This window comes from Alligator mississippiensis, chromosome 4 (genome assembly GCF_030867095.1).
Source record: "Alligator mississippiensis isolate rAllMis1 chromosome 4, rAllMis1, whole genome shotgun sequence".
Taxonomy (NCBI): Eukaryota; Metazoa; Chordata; order Crocodylia; family Alligatoridae; genus Alligator; species Alligator mississippiensis.
Window position 1 is genome coordinate 58307631 of NC_081827.1, and position 14756 is coordinate 58322386.

General features: G+C 39.8%; 1 protein-coding gene across 1 annotated transcript in view; it reads right to left on the reverse strand.

The window, feature by feature from the left end:
- The window catches only part of PRICKLE1 (prickle planar cell polarity protein 1), a 97347-nt gene extending 82934 nt beyond the window's left edge, over positions 1-14413 (reverse strand). The window contains exon 1 of the mRNA XM_019492671.2: positions 14290-14413. The gene's annotated coding sequence lies outside the window, so the exon portion shown is untranslated. The remainder of the gene's footprint in view (positions 1-14289) is intronic.
- Between the last annotated feature and the right edge of the window lie 343 nt (positions 14414-14756).

Below are 14756 nucleotides of genomic sequence, written 5' to 3' on the forward strand. Positions count from 1 at the left end.
AGTGGCTAGCAGGCTGCCATACCATCTATGCAGCTTCCAAAAAAGGTTCCTTGTACAGCTTTCATACACCTAGTTGCATGACAAAGCAGGAGATGCCGTGGTTTTGACATTTCACAAGCAGAGTCGATGCCTGCTGTTTTGAAAATGCAGTGGGAAATCTTGGGTCAAAGTCCAAAGTCAAAAATGTTTAACTCTGACTTTCCCAGTGGAGAAATCGGAAAAAAAAAAAAATTAATAAAATCCAAATGGATACACTTCATTTTGCCAAACTAAATAGTTTTGCTTCACGTCAGTTCAGTATTAGTCCTTATCTGCTTGAGATGATATACTGCCTCACAGTATATGTAATTCAGGTACTTTATGCACCTATTCTCTCTCTATAGGCTAAATCTACCCGTTCCATTTTGATATTTTTGTCCCAATACGGAACACAAAAATCTTCAAAATATCCACATTTTTCATGGGTTAGTAGTTCCCAGTTTCAGTCAGTTCTATTGTTGAACTTCCAAATAACTTCTGTACAATGGGGTTAGCTGAATGAAGGTAGAAGTCTAGGATTGCAGGTTCTATTCTTTAAATTTAATAGCTTTTAATACCAAACAGCCTCTCTTACATATACAGATGAGGACCCAGGAAATCCTGCTTTCACACTTCTGATTTGAGCAGCATCAGATGTAAGATACTTTACCCATTTAAATTTCTGTGTGGCCAATTTGATGCACCCCTCCCAAAAAGTAGTCAAGCCAAAAATCCTATTTGTCCCCAGTTCCATTTCTACTGAAATCAATGACACAACTTTTCAAATAAGTCTTACATTTAGTCATTTCTATGATTTACTTGGCTTATGTTAGATTTAAAGTTTAGACATCCTTAAAGTTAGAAGAAAGTATACTGGGAAAATGTGGTGTATTTTGATGTCCATTACTACTTAGGAAGCCTATATGTAGTTTCTGAAACTGCATTAGAAATTTCTCCCTTTAGCTTCCTAGGCACAATTCTACTGACATGATTTTTAAAAAAAGGAGTACATTAAAAATACTCATGTTCTACACAATTTACAAGCCTCACAACTGGCACAGGAATAAAAAACAAACAAACCAAAGTCTTTCCAGGTCGAAGAGCATCATCTAAAGTGTGTACACATGTCTAAGTTGACTTGAAATACAGGGACTTAATTAAGCCTACTTAAGCTAAGCCACACTGAAGGGTACACACATACAGCTACTTGACATGGTGGCAGGCATCTTGTGAGCCCTCCTCTGCCCCTTAGAGTTGACTTAACAAACGCGACTCAGGATAATACATCTTGGAGGTGCATTACCTTGCACCACACATTTAAGTCAACTCTGCTCCACATACATGCTTATGCTCTGAGAGTAAAGTCAACTTAAGTGTCAGAAAGTTAGTATGTGTGTATGCATGCCTAATGACTCCTTGTTTACTGCTTCTGATTTATGGCGAAATCATGAAATAGCACAATGGTGGGTATTTTGCTTTGTTCTCTTGTCAAAGCCATATATTTTGGATTTTTTAGCTCCATTTCTAGGAAATATCTCTTTTCCAAACATACCATTCTTGCTTTCCCTTTCACGTCATAACAGTAAATTGATGGCCAACACAGTACAATCAATACAACATGGTCTTGGGGAGAAGAACCCTTGATGTTATTAATGTGGAAAGCCATTGTTTATTAACCTTTGCTCAGCTATGTGATGGTGTGCTGCCAAAAACTACTGCATCCGTATTCCCTTACTGTGACTTAATTTCCAAGAACAGGTAAGAGCACATTATATATATTTATTTCTCTCACTTAAAATATTGTTCAACAATTCTACATTAGAAATCATTAAAAGCTACCATTGTGCTCCTACAAGCTGTGATCTCTCAAACTACAGAAAGCCATTTCTTGGATACGAGACCTTGAAGGAACAGACGAAATGTTACAAGAAATTATGAGTACATAGTACGTGCTTTACCAAAATCGGACTTGCTGTCCATCTAGCATTGTCTTAGAATGGCTAGCCTTGCTCCTCCCTCCTCCCCACCCCAACACTGGAAAAAGTGCAAGACACCCCAGAGTAGGCAGATGTACACTATCATGAAAGTTTCACCCTAATCCCTAATAATTAAGACAGTCTCCGAGTACTGAAACATGAATTCTCTTGTTGAAACTTTATTGTTAACTCTAGATTTGGTATGTATAAAATACAGTCTCTCTTTATATGTCAATAAACATTCAACCTCAATGACAAGCCTACATGGCAATGAGTCCTACATTATGATGCAAAAGGTTGGCTGGCCCTCTCCGTGTCCAACAAGGGACACTTTGCTCTTGGATGGGTCTTTAAGATGAAGCATAAGAGTGTGGGCTTGACCATTTATTCTTTTTAAAAATTCCATGTTTTTTTTGCAGCAGTGAGGATGTAGGACACTTCAGTTGCAGCTGCAGCCTTTGTGCAGCAAGTAAGGTAATGGTCTTGAAAGTGGGGGAGTGGGGAGAAAACTGCTTTATTTGGACTGGTGTTTTGCTCAAGAGCTATTGAATTTATACTCGTACCAGATCTTTTTGTTCAGGCTGGTGATTGGTTAAGATTGGATTCTTTTAAATGTTTTGCATTATTTCATTCCATGGTGCTTAGATACTACTCAGATGCATACTTTGCGTGAATGAATTTAATAAAGTATGCATGTTGGTAAAGAGCCTTGGGATTGTTTAGGATGAAAGGCATACACAAGTGTAAAACATTATAATATTGTTAGACAATGCAGTTCCAAAATTATTTGTTTACATCCTCATTCAAAAGGAAGAGCTCACAGAAACAGCATGCCTTATTTATTATGAATAATTTGAAACATAAGATTTCCCTTCCACAATATATCAAGATTTTTTTTTTGTTGGAGTAGCTTATGCTTTCAGACAGCTGCTTAATAAAATACAGAGCCTGTTGGCTTTAGTTAAAAGTTCATAGCTGAAATTATTGGAGAAAGAAAGAAACGAGCATGCAGTTCCAAAGGTCACATTCTTAGACATACTACACCCCAAAATTAGGCATATGCACCTCAAGCCTGGTTTTCAGGGTGCTGTGTGCCCACAGCATCTGCTGAACACAGTAGGTGTTCTGGGCCTAGATCTGTGAAAGGAGGGCCCTGCTGTGTTCCCTGGAAACATTTTTTTTTTTTTTTTTTATAAAAGCATGTAAACTGATCAAATAAAATGTGTTCCTTCTTAATAAAAATATGAACAATTAGTGGTCACTTTTCAGAAAAAGAGTCAACTTCTAAATTCAGTGTCAAGAAAGCTTGAAACAGTGCCAGAGAAAACTGACCTGAGAGAGAAGTCTTCCTATAAAACTGCCTGAGGGCTTATTTCACACTCCAAATGGGCTCTGAATTCTAGCTTGAAGGCATACCACATTCCCTGAATTTGCAGCTGTTGAAGCTGCTCCCCATTCCCAGGAGGATATTTGTCTTTAACTAGTGCCTCCATACTGATAGATTCAGCCTTTGTGACTGTTTGGATGTAGACTTTTCCCCATGGAAAAAAATGGGTAAATGTAGCTTATTCCTAGGGTGACTGCATAGCCCGGTTTGACAAGGACAGTCCCAGATTTTGTAGGCTGATCCTGGCCAACTGGTGAAGAATGAATGAAACAAAAAACCCAGAAAGTTCTGGAACTGCAGCAGCATGGGGTGCAGTCCAGCAGGCAGGTGGAACAGCCTAGTGCGCCAGGCAGGTGGGTGGGCACGCCCTGCTGCTGCTTTTAAGGAGCAAGGTGGGTGAACTAGAGCAGTTTCCAGCCCAGTCCACCCCCTGCCTCCAGCTGCTGCTCAGGAGGAGCTGGGCTAGCAACATGCGACAGGGTAGCACCTGCTCCAGTCTACCCACTTTGCTCCCGCATGGCAGTAGCAGTGCATGCCCGCCCGCCCACCTGCCTGGTGTACCATGCCGCTCTGGCTGCTGGACTGTACCTCATGCCCCTACCCCATTTGCCTCTGCCTCAGTCAGCAGCGCTGCTGACTTGAGGAGGGATGGAGGGCAGTGTCCTAGATTTCCTTAAAATTAATATGGCCACCCTACCTATTCCCCATATGGATCACTGAAACACCTTTGAGTGAGCCTGGGACATTTTAAGATGCATCTGCACACAGGAAAGAGTCAGTTTCTTTCTCTGGCTGATTAGCAGTCAGCCATAACCACAGAGCAGATTATAGTGGGCTATAACATTTACCTGCAGAAAAGTCCTGAACTTGGACTGTCTGAAAGAAAAAGATTGGGTTTACAGGGCAAAAGTTCTACCTTTTAAGTAATGGGTAGAAGGGACGTCATCTATCGCATTGCTACAGTGGTGTCTTCCACTACCAGAATCTCTGCCAATTGTAAACAGGAAGTCAATACAGTAAATACCAAGTCTTATAAAAGTCATGTTCTTCCTCTCTAGTCTATATTATCAAGTAGTTAATTGTTCCAGCCATGTTTCCCCAAATCCAAGTCACTTCACTGGTTCCATATTGTTCACTGAATCACCTTTAAGTCACTTGTCCTTACATTCAAGTACTCCAGACCCACTATCTATGTATCTAACTGGGTCTCTCTTTACATTCCTCATTTTAGTAAGTGTCAACCTCAATAATCCATTGGTCTCTCTCAAGCACAAATATTAGAATCTTTTGCTATTATGCACCTTTTGCTGAGGATGTACTTCCAGAATATACCACAGCCTCCACATTTCTTCAATAAATCACACCTGAAGCATTGCCATCATTTAGAATAAAGAAAAAACCTCAGCTTAAAACTATCACAATGTACTTAATATATTTAAAGCAGACAACCACTTAAACTTATCTGCACACCTGAATCCTGTCCCTTTCTGATGCAAGTTTTAAATCTCATTTATCATTTTGATAGCAGAGTGTTTGGGGAAGGGGCTTTTCTTCAAATAGATCTTCTGCAAAGGACCCAGTGCATTTATGAGTCCTATAAAATAGTAATGATACAAGTGTGAGGAAGGAAGACATCTCAGGCCTCAAATAAAGGGCCTGTTGTTAGTTACAGAGAGCACACACAGGTGTGAGCCCTTTCCTTGTTCCCCGTCCCTACTGTGCAATGCCTTTGGGCTTCACAATTCAATCTAATACCATTATGTTAAATACCAGGCAGTTGGACATGAGCAATTAGCCATGCACTGGAAGCAGATTAACGCCCCTTCTGCTACAAGGACCAAACACCTAGGAACCAAGGATTCCAAGTGTGCACACATGTGTATGCATACACGCGTGTGTACACTTTTGACATAGCTTTTGAAGAGTAATATATTCTCTGCCCTCGAAGACTATTTCTGCCTTGGAAACATGCAGTACAACAATCAATCAATTATACTACTAAACTATTCACATCACCTCACTTGTTGTATATATAATGTGTTATATAAAAAAAATGCTACTTTTATGCTAATAAAAATCAGATTCATTACTGTATTTTGTCTCAAATGGCACAATCTCCCAACTTGCTATTTGCTACCCTGGAGGAAAATTAAAAATAAACCAATCCATCCGTTTAAAGTGCCAATGCCCTACATGAACAGACTACTTTGTGTTATTTTTTAACTGTAAGAGAGGCAGTCAAAGCAGAAGTAAACGTTTAAATTTTCAGTTAGGCAAGGGATACTGTGTTAGTTTTCAAACCTAACTAGTGGTAGAGTTGGAATTTGTTCTAGTAGCTAATGAATGAGGTGACTGTTTTTTCAAAAATACACAGATATAGGTCATAGCTAGTATGAACACTTTTTATAGCACTACTTTATAATCCCAGTCAATGACTTGAATACTGCTGCTAATTAAGGGCCCTAGTCTACTGCCAAAGAAAGTAAATAAATACCAGCACCCATCAAAACTTGTAGTAATAGTGAGATGTCTGTAAATGTTCAGCAGTCATTTCCCTATGCTCAACTGCTCCAAGAAAGCTTGAACATTAGAACAAGTTTTCCCACCTGTGGAAAAAAATCTGTGTGTAGTGAGGATGCATCCACACACTTACAAACATAGTGAGATAAAACTGCTTTGATTTGCTATCTGGATAGAATTAGTTCTCCATTATTTCTAGCACATATCAGTTTCAATATGGATGTCCTGGAGAAAAGAACTTGAAGAGATTGAGAACTAAAGATTTCACATTTCATACACACTCAGTCCAACAAGAACTCAAAGCTCCCCTTCTTTCAGACCTGCATGAGTAGATCTGTCAAAACTCCTTGCTGGACGAGCCCAGAGTACAATAAGATGAGCCCAGAGTACAATTTCTGTAGTTGAACTTAAAATTCAAAGACTTAATACCAAACCAAGTCATGAGCAGTGCTGTTACCTTTCTATTGCATTAAATGCTTGTTAGAAACATGGAAACCATTACCTACAAAATAATGAAATCCTAGTGATCCATCAAACAAGTTTAGGTCACATAATTGCAAAACAATATAATCAAGCAACCAGATTCTCCTCCGATCCCATTTTACGTGTTCTACCTTCATTGGCTACAGTGGAGCTTCTTTACTATTTTTGCCTTTGGGGGAGGAGGGGTGTCAAGCTTCATGTTTAAAAGGGAGTAGCAGATTTGTCCAACTGCAGTATAGGGTCATGTTTAAAAAGTTAGAAAAAGATAAACTGTGGAACTGATAGAGCACAGAGCTGAATGTAAGAGAAGAGCCTCCAGTTGAGAAAAGCTTAGCGTTTAACTGAATGTTCAAAATTCATGTGAGGAACCAGAGTCATTACAGTACAGTACAATTTTTTACCTGCCTTCTGGTAGAAGCCTTTACAGGTTTCATTCTTCACTATTTCGACAATTTCTTCACAGATGAGGACTAGAACTTTTTCTGTAAATAACCCAGGATTCTCACTGTCACAAAGAGCAGCAATGTCCCATGAGACACTTTGAGAGAAAGCTGTGCTCCCTGGTGGCTTACTCCCAATTTAGGACCTTCACCGAGGTCAGTGTAGTTATTACAACAGTGCTAAACCAAAGTAATGCCATGGTGAATCTGCCTTCTTGTCTCATCACTAGGTACACAAATGTGCTTATGTGGCTTGCTGAACTTTAAACTGCAAAGGTGTTACAGGTCAGGGGAAAAGTTAATTCACAGAGCTACATCAAGAAGGCTGGTTTTCCTCTTTTATTGAATTGAGTTTCCTTTGATAGTTTTATCAATTAATTTTCATGTTTAATTCCCAGACTTCCTTATTATTATTTAAAAATGCACAGGATTTCTCCTTAGATCAATGCTAACCAAATTCTGTACGAATAGGATTTTCATAGCACCACTATCTGCTCACATAGGAAACAAAACATTACAAGTATTTTTAAACAGCACTTGCTAAGATAATGTTTTAGCAGTAATCAGGGGAATAAAGTACATTATTTTTCATGCTAAAATAATGATTCTGTCATTCATTTAAGAATGTTATATATCTTTACTGATTTGAAACAAACCTCCATCATTCCTACTATAACCTCCTCTACATCATAATAGCCAACTCCAAGATAACATACATTAAATTTTTTTAGTAGGTCAAAAATTAATGTACTTTTGTAGAAGGGTACTACAAAAAAGCATTAAAAGAAAGAGAGAAACAAACAAAACAAAAAGCTGTTAGCCATTGTTTAAAGAAACCAAATTTACCATTTTTACTTATCTTGTAAGCAGAAATTAAGTTTTAGAGATAGCTTTGCACAGAAATCTCAAAAGCAGTAAGTATGGCTCAATATAATGAACGCCTTTTGGTTGGTGGGACTGTTGATCAAATGGAAACTGCAATTTTGTTTAAGTTACATATAAGGCAGGGTAGAGATGCTTCTAATGAAGTGAGCTCAGGTTCAAGAAAGCTTATGCATTTCTGATTTAGTTAGTCTACAAGGTGCATTTCTACCCTACCTTTTGCCTGACTTCAGACTAACATGGCTAACTACCTCTCTCTGCTCAGGCTAGATATAAAAACAGCTAACTTTACTTTAGAGAAGATTTGGAAAGAGTCATCTAAACTGGCTACGAGATATTATTATTATTATTTATATGAAAATCTTTCTTGCATAGAAAAGGAGACAGGGTTCTAGGACTCTTTGACTAGGCTGGTCTGTAGAACTATTAACACCACATTAGATAACCAGAAATCCCCAATAGATTTTCTGAGCAGATTGCTTGCAAGAGGGGGAAGATCGGCATTTACCATATTTGCAGATAACTAAATACCCAATTACTCAGTTCCCTAATCTAAGCAATGCTGCATCCCTTGTGGCAAGTAAACACAAGCCAATCCTGTGAAATGCCAAATGATTTCCACATAGCATACCTACCCCTCCCTCTCCAGTCCTGATAAAGCCAATAAACACCTAGCAGGAAGTATCCAGCAATTTGTGAATCAGGTCCCAGAATTTGAGATGACCTGAACAGCAGTGATGTCTACCCTGATGGATACTGATGACCACAAGATTTTTTTTTTTTTTTTGGGGGGGGGGGGGGGTTGGGTTTTTCCCCCCCCTAGTATTTCACCCCTGATATCTACTTGGAGCCAATTCTGTATTATTATGTTTAGCATAGGAAAGTAGTTTTCTGCTTAATATCTTTGACTTAAGAGTAAAATGTTTCCAGTACCTTAGTATAGAAGGAAGTCTGGTCTACTTTCAACACATTTGGCAGCACTTGAGGACATTTTGTTGGCTATTAGCCTGCCAAGCTGTTTAGGCTTATAGAAGGAGCACAAAGAAACTTACATGATTAATTCAGTTAAATATAAACATATCCTCTGTATATTTTATTCCCTCCTTCCACATGTACAGATCTCTAAATCATTTCAGTCCTACAGTAAATGAGAACTCAGTATTTAGCAAGATCCTCTATGCTTTGTAAACAAGGTCTCACAGAGAAATTATCCATAGGATCATTCTGACGAACAAAGGATCAGAAAGGAGTTAAAATGCCTATGAAAAACAATACATATGGGATTCACCTTGAGATTCTAGACCAAACTTCACCCATCTAGATACATTTGTTAATCATTAATAAAATAAGCAATGTTTTACATACAACATCATTATTAATGATCATCCCCCCCATCTTAACAACAAAACCTTTTGCCCTCAGAAGAGCTAAAACTTTTTTGAACCTGAGTTAATGCTAAAATTTTAATGCATGTTTACACACATATTTTGAGCTGCAACTTCACTGAATTTCACTGGGAAATTAAAATGGTGAGCATGAGCACAAGAGAGAGCGCTTCTTTCAAACCCTTTGTAGAGGTGTTTTCAATTTAGGGTATTCATTTTAGTGCTTTTTTCAAAACAAGTTAGACTTATTGTTAGGTAAACTGACCGCATGAAGGTTTTTGAAAAGCATTCTGTTTGTACCATGGTTACTATGTGGTTGTGTCACTACAGAAAAATCAGCACTGGGTGGGGACAGCTGTCTAGCTAGCCAGTGTGCTCAGCTGGTAGAGCAAGAATGACTGTGTGGCTAGCTTAATCTCTGCTGAGCTAGCAATTGGAACTTTCATAAATGGACCTAATTAATGAAAAAGGTATAAAAAGAATATAGCATTCACATGAAGGAAACTCTATAGTCATGTTCTGGACCAGAAGCACTATAAGACTCCATAAACAGATCAAGAAAAAACAAAGTATTTCACATACTTTTAACTTCTGTGATGTGGGTTTCTTTAAAAACAAAACAAACAAACAAAAAAAACCCCCAAAACCCAACCCCCACCTTACAGCAAATCTTTAAAGTCTCTGATTAAAGTTAAAAAGGTGTAAGACACACAAATAATAAAAAAGGATAAAGAAAAAAAGTATATTAAGGCAAGGACAGAATCCCAGTGCTTTTGAAACATATGAAGCCATGTGCTCTACCTGGCTTAGTATATTTTCAGACCCGTAATTTCTTATTAATAATAATGGGAACTAATCATGTCTATTATAATAATAATCTCTAGATGGGAAGATAGCTGTGCAATATGGATTTCTTTAAATATATTCATGCCTATAGATAGACTTGTATCTAAGTTTACGCTAAAATAGCCTGGCGGTTTCCTTTTAAAAAAAAACAAACAGTACTGAGGTTTGTATCATGTCATTGATTTTTTAAGCAGACATAATGCAATCGATCATGTTTAATTATGCTGTATATGAACAACTGACTTCATAGCAGAGGTCCAAGAGTTAGAAGTGCACTTGGATTTGGCATGTGGCAGAAACAGAATCCTAGACCAGATATTGTATAATGTTACGTTGTGGCTACTACAAGGAAGATTAAAAAACAACGAAATTGAAAAAGGTGGTTATAAAAATATCACAGGAAACCAAATAGCCTCTATTTAAATTAAAAGCAATCGAAGTCCGATACTTGGAAGGCACTTAGAAGGCAAGTGGAAATGCTTTTTGGCATGCCAGTGTGTGTAATTGGAAACACTTCAAAACAGAATTGTTACCAGAGTCAAAGACCATAATTGCAAGTTGTGGGATCTGTGCCTCTGATAAAAGAATAGCAGCTGAATAAGACTGTTATGCATGGAGTAGGCTTGTAGGTTTGTGTCTGTAATAGTTTTATCAGCTTATTGCCAAATCTTTAGACCTAGAGAGGAAGGAGAGAGAAGGGGTAAAATAAATAAATAAATAAATAATTTTTTTTTTAAATTGAGAGAAGCACACAAAGCAGAACAGCAAGAGCTATTAGGTACTATAAATCAACAATTTAGAAACAAATCTTAGACAGGGCGACATGGCTTCAGTACCAGAACAACTGAAATAACACAGCTTCAACTTTTGCACGTTTAATCCACTAGCAGTGAAAGGCCTGCCTGAGACAGTGTCCACCATAGGTTTATAAGCAAGAAAAAACACTCACAGCTTGATTGGTCAGTTGTTTTTCAGGATCATTCTGAAATACATTATGGTGATGTTAAAAAAATAAAATAATAAAAAAAAAAAAAATCAAACGTGCTCTTATAGGCACAGCTCACAGCTGCTTACTAGTTTACAGATATTTGAAGAGTATTAAAAATGTTTTTGTTGGCTCATACCTCTCTGTCTCTTGACATTTTTAATTCGTTGTGTATATTTAAAAAATTATCCTTGCAGGAAAACCCTGGAAAGAGTATAATCAAATCATGCTGAGAAATCATTCCATTTTCCTGGAGAAGCTAAAGAAAAAATGAGTTTAATGTGTTTAGAGTGAAGTCTAAATAAGCACACAATACAAAAGACACAGGAAGAATTATTACAGACCCCTTGAGAAATTTTTTTCAATAACTAGAAATATCCTTTGACAATAGACCAGCAACTAAAGAACTGTTCCTGGAAAAACTGTATCATTCTGGCAAACAGTAAAGTGATCTGATTAGTCTAATCTTGGTATCTCTGCCAGAAATGTCATGACATCAGTGTGCTATAACTTGTAAAACATGTTTCTTCCCACCATTCTTCAGTCAGAAGGTGGGGAGGGGTCCTCCTCAGTGTAAGGCCCCAGTCCAAATGCTTATGAATGCAAGTAACAGCTACTCACTTGAGTAAATGTTTCTAGGAGCAGAGCCTAAGAATTCATGGCTCACAGAAAGTATACACGAATGAACTACAGTTAACCTCAAATTTACCTCTGTTTAGAATATCTGTAAACAGACAGTGTTGGCTAAGCTTAAGTTGAAAACTGTTGAACTGGCCTTCTTTGAAAGTTATAGATTCAAGATATAAAAACAGCCATGTAGTCATTATATGCCTTGCTCATAAACAAGAATTCTTAACCTTAGGCAATATTTGACTATAGAACATTTATGAACTGGTTGTTTTATGAGAAATAAAGGAGTGATGACATTAGAGATTTTTTTTCCAAGGGCATGTTAGCTGAGCCAGTGATGGTATACCTGGCCCAAAAGTACAGACAAGTTCTGCAAAAAAGTCTGGTGATCAAAAGAGAGAGAGAGAGAGAGAGAGAGAGAGAGAGAGAGAGAGACTATTCATTGTTTTCCAATTGTTTTTTTCATCTTAACTCCGTTGTTATAAGGCTCGTACTGCTTGGATAGTGAATCTAACATTCTAGCTTTCTTGAAGATTGAATCTTGATCTGTTTTTTATTAAGGATTTTGCATAATATATTGGTGCTTATTTTTACATGCAATTCTGTACCACAACAGAATAGTTTTGGTCTTTGCATCATGGTCCAGGCCATCAGAAATGGTCACTACAACCACTAGCCAAAGACATAAGAATAAATTCCACACAATTTTATCCTGTGAAAATGTAGCTGTTAATCAACACTACAATTTCTCAGTGAAAAAATAATGACAGAGCAAAAACCATCTGATTTTCATATGCTAATCAAATAAGCAATGCCAAATTCACTAGATCTCCTACTACAACCATAGGGGGAGACAGACCAAACATTTAAATTAGAAGTCATATCATCAATGTGCCAAGTCATTCCTCAGATTTTCTCCTTACATAGATTATGAAACACAAAAGCATAAAAAAAAGCAAGCAAAACCTGTTTGCTTTGAAATGTTCAAAAACTTTCTTCTTTGCTAGTGGAAAGCATTTATTCTAAATAAATTCTCATTAAAATTTTATAATTAAGTAGCCTACAAAGAACTTTCCCAGCACAGAGGCTGCTCTCTCGCAAATAAAGAACTCTGTGTTTTAGGGCACTAAAATGAAAAGTAAACTATTTGAGAGGGAAAGTAAAGAAGTTCTTCTGTACATGCATGGAAATTCTAGCACAAAAATCCATACATGGTTCACAGTGCTGTATTATTATTTTTAATTATGTTGGTATTTTTTAGCCATTTTGTCTCTTTCTAAACATCAGAATCATTGTCTTGTATACGTAGGCTTCATTTTGCTTAAAAAAATCCTAAATTGAAACACATTTTTTTAAACAATTACCTTTTTCAGAGTTATCATAGTACAGGATATTAGGAAAAAGCCAGACTCCCCTGTTGCTTTTACCCACATCTGACTCCAATCTTAATACTTCAGCTATTAACCCTGTAAGGAGTTGTTGTTTTTTTTCCTCCAGCTGATGTTAAATGTTTTAGGTGGCTGACCTGGGCTAACTCATTACAACACCCTGTATTATACAGGGCTAACAGCAGCTCCATAGTTTATCATGTTCTAGAATCCAAAAATCTGTTTTGTTTATCTTGACTTGTGCTGTTACAACAAATAAACTATCAGTATATTAAATGGGATTGCTTTGCTTTTTAATGTCCTCTACGAAGACTGAAATCAATACTGCCATTTGGTCCAAAGTTTTATCTATAGCATGTATAGTTGTTTCTGTCATACCTCCACAACAATACTGACCTCATTAGCAAAACAAAACTAAGAGAAAATGAGTTTTATGGAGAAAACCAAATAGAATTTCTGACTTTGGCAAAACAGAACCCGGTTATTTAATTTGAGGTCAAAGTTTTCAGCTCAAGACAAAGCCTGGAATCATTAAGCTGGCAGTCCTGTTGACCATTTTTTTTTTTGACACCTTTTAGTTTTCACTTGCAGGGAATATTCATTGCTAACCTTTAAATCCCTGTATAAACATTTCTTGGAGAGCTTGTAAAACATCCCCCCACTGCGTTTCCTGACTCTCCGGTTGATGGCGTTTTGAAACACTCGTCCGAGGAGAGGGCTCTGTTTTGCTTTCCTCAGCCCCCCAGCTTGGGGGCAACGACAGATTCCCAGCCCAGGCCAGAGGCAGCCTCCCTCGGCGGAGATCACGTCGAAGGCAAGCTGAACCCAACCCCACCAGACTGACAGAGGGAAACCATTCCTGTTTAAAACACCCCGGTTGGGAACAAATATTGTTGGAGGAGAGAAAGAGCCTGAGAAACATCCCTCACCTTTCTGAGCTCTCTTAACCCGGGGGCAACATCTTAGCTATTATGAGCTGGGGGGGGAGGGGGGGTGCAGTCTGAAAGCAGCCCCTTGCCGGGGGTGGCCGGGGCTCCCCCGGGGCCGGGCAACTGAAGGGGGCTGCAGTCTGGATCCCGCAGAAAGCCGAAGGCTCCGCGGTGAGAGCAGCAGTTGTCACCCAAGTGACAGGCAGCAGCTGAGCGGGCACATGCGGAGCCCCCGCGGGCAGAGGCGACGCAGCTAGCTCCCCGCGGGCTGGAAGAGGAGAGCGCGGACCGGCTGCGGGGGAGGCTGAGGGTGCGCCCCACATGCCCGGCCTGCCCCAAGGCGCTGCCCCCGCCCGGCACCCCCTCCCCCGGGCTTTCGCAGCGCAGCGCAGCGCCCCCCGCCGCAGCCCTGGCACTTACCGCAGGACCAGGCTGGCCGGGGGCAGCGGCGCGGCGCGGCGCGGCGCGGGGATCAGTGCGGGCGCGAGGTGCGCATCCTCCGCGAGCAGCTGCGCGCGCCGAGGGAGCCGCCGCGACTGGGCGCGCTCCGACTGCGGCTCGGGCGCTTCGTGCCCGGCACAATGACACTCGTGCTGCGCGCAGCCCATTGGCTGCGGCCGGCCGCGCGGGCCAATCGCCGACGGGCTGGGGGCGCCGGCAGCGCGGAAAACCCGGAGGGCGGGCTCGGCCGGAGCTAGCCGGCGGCGGGGGCTTAGCGCGCTGCAAAGCGCCGCGGGAGCAGGGGGCGGGCTGAGGCGCAGCACAGGGCCCGCAGGGCCTCTCCGCACCCCAACACCCCTCTCTGTTTTTCTGCGCAAGGTGCCGCTGGGTTTGAAGGCAGGCCGGTGGGGCAAGACCCACGCGCCCCATTTATTTCCCCATAGCAA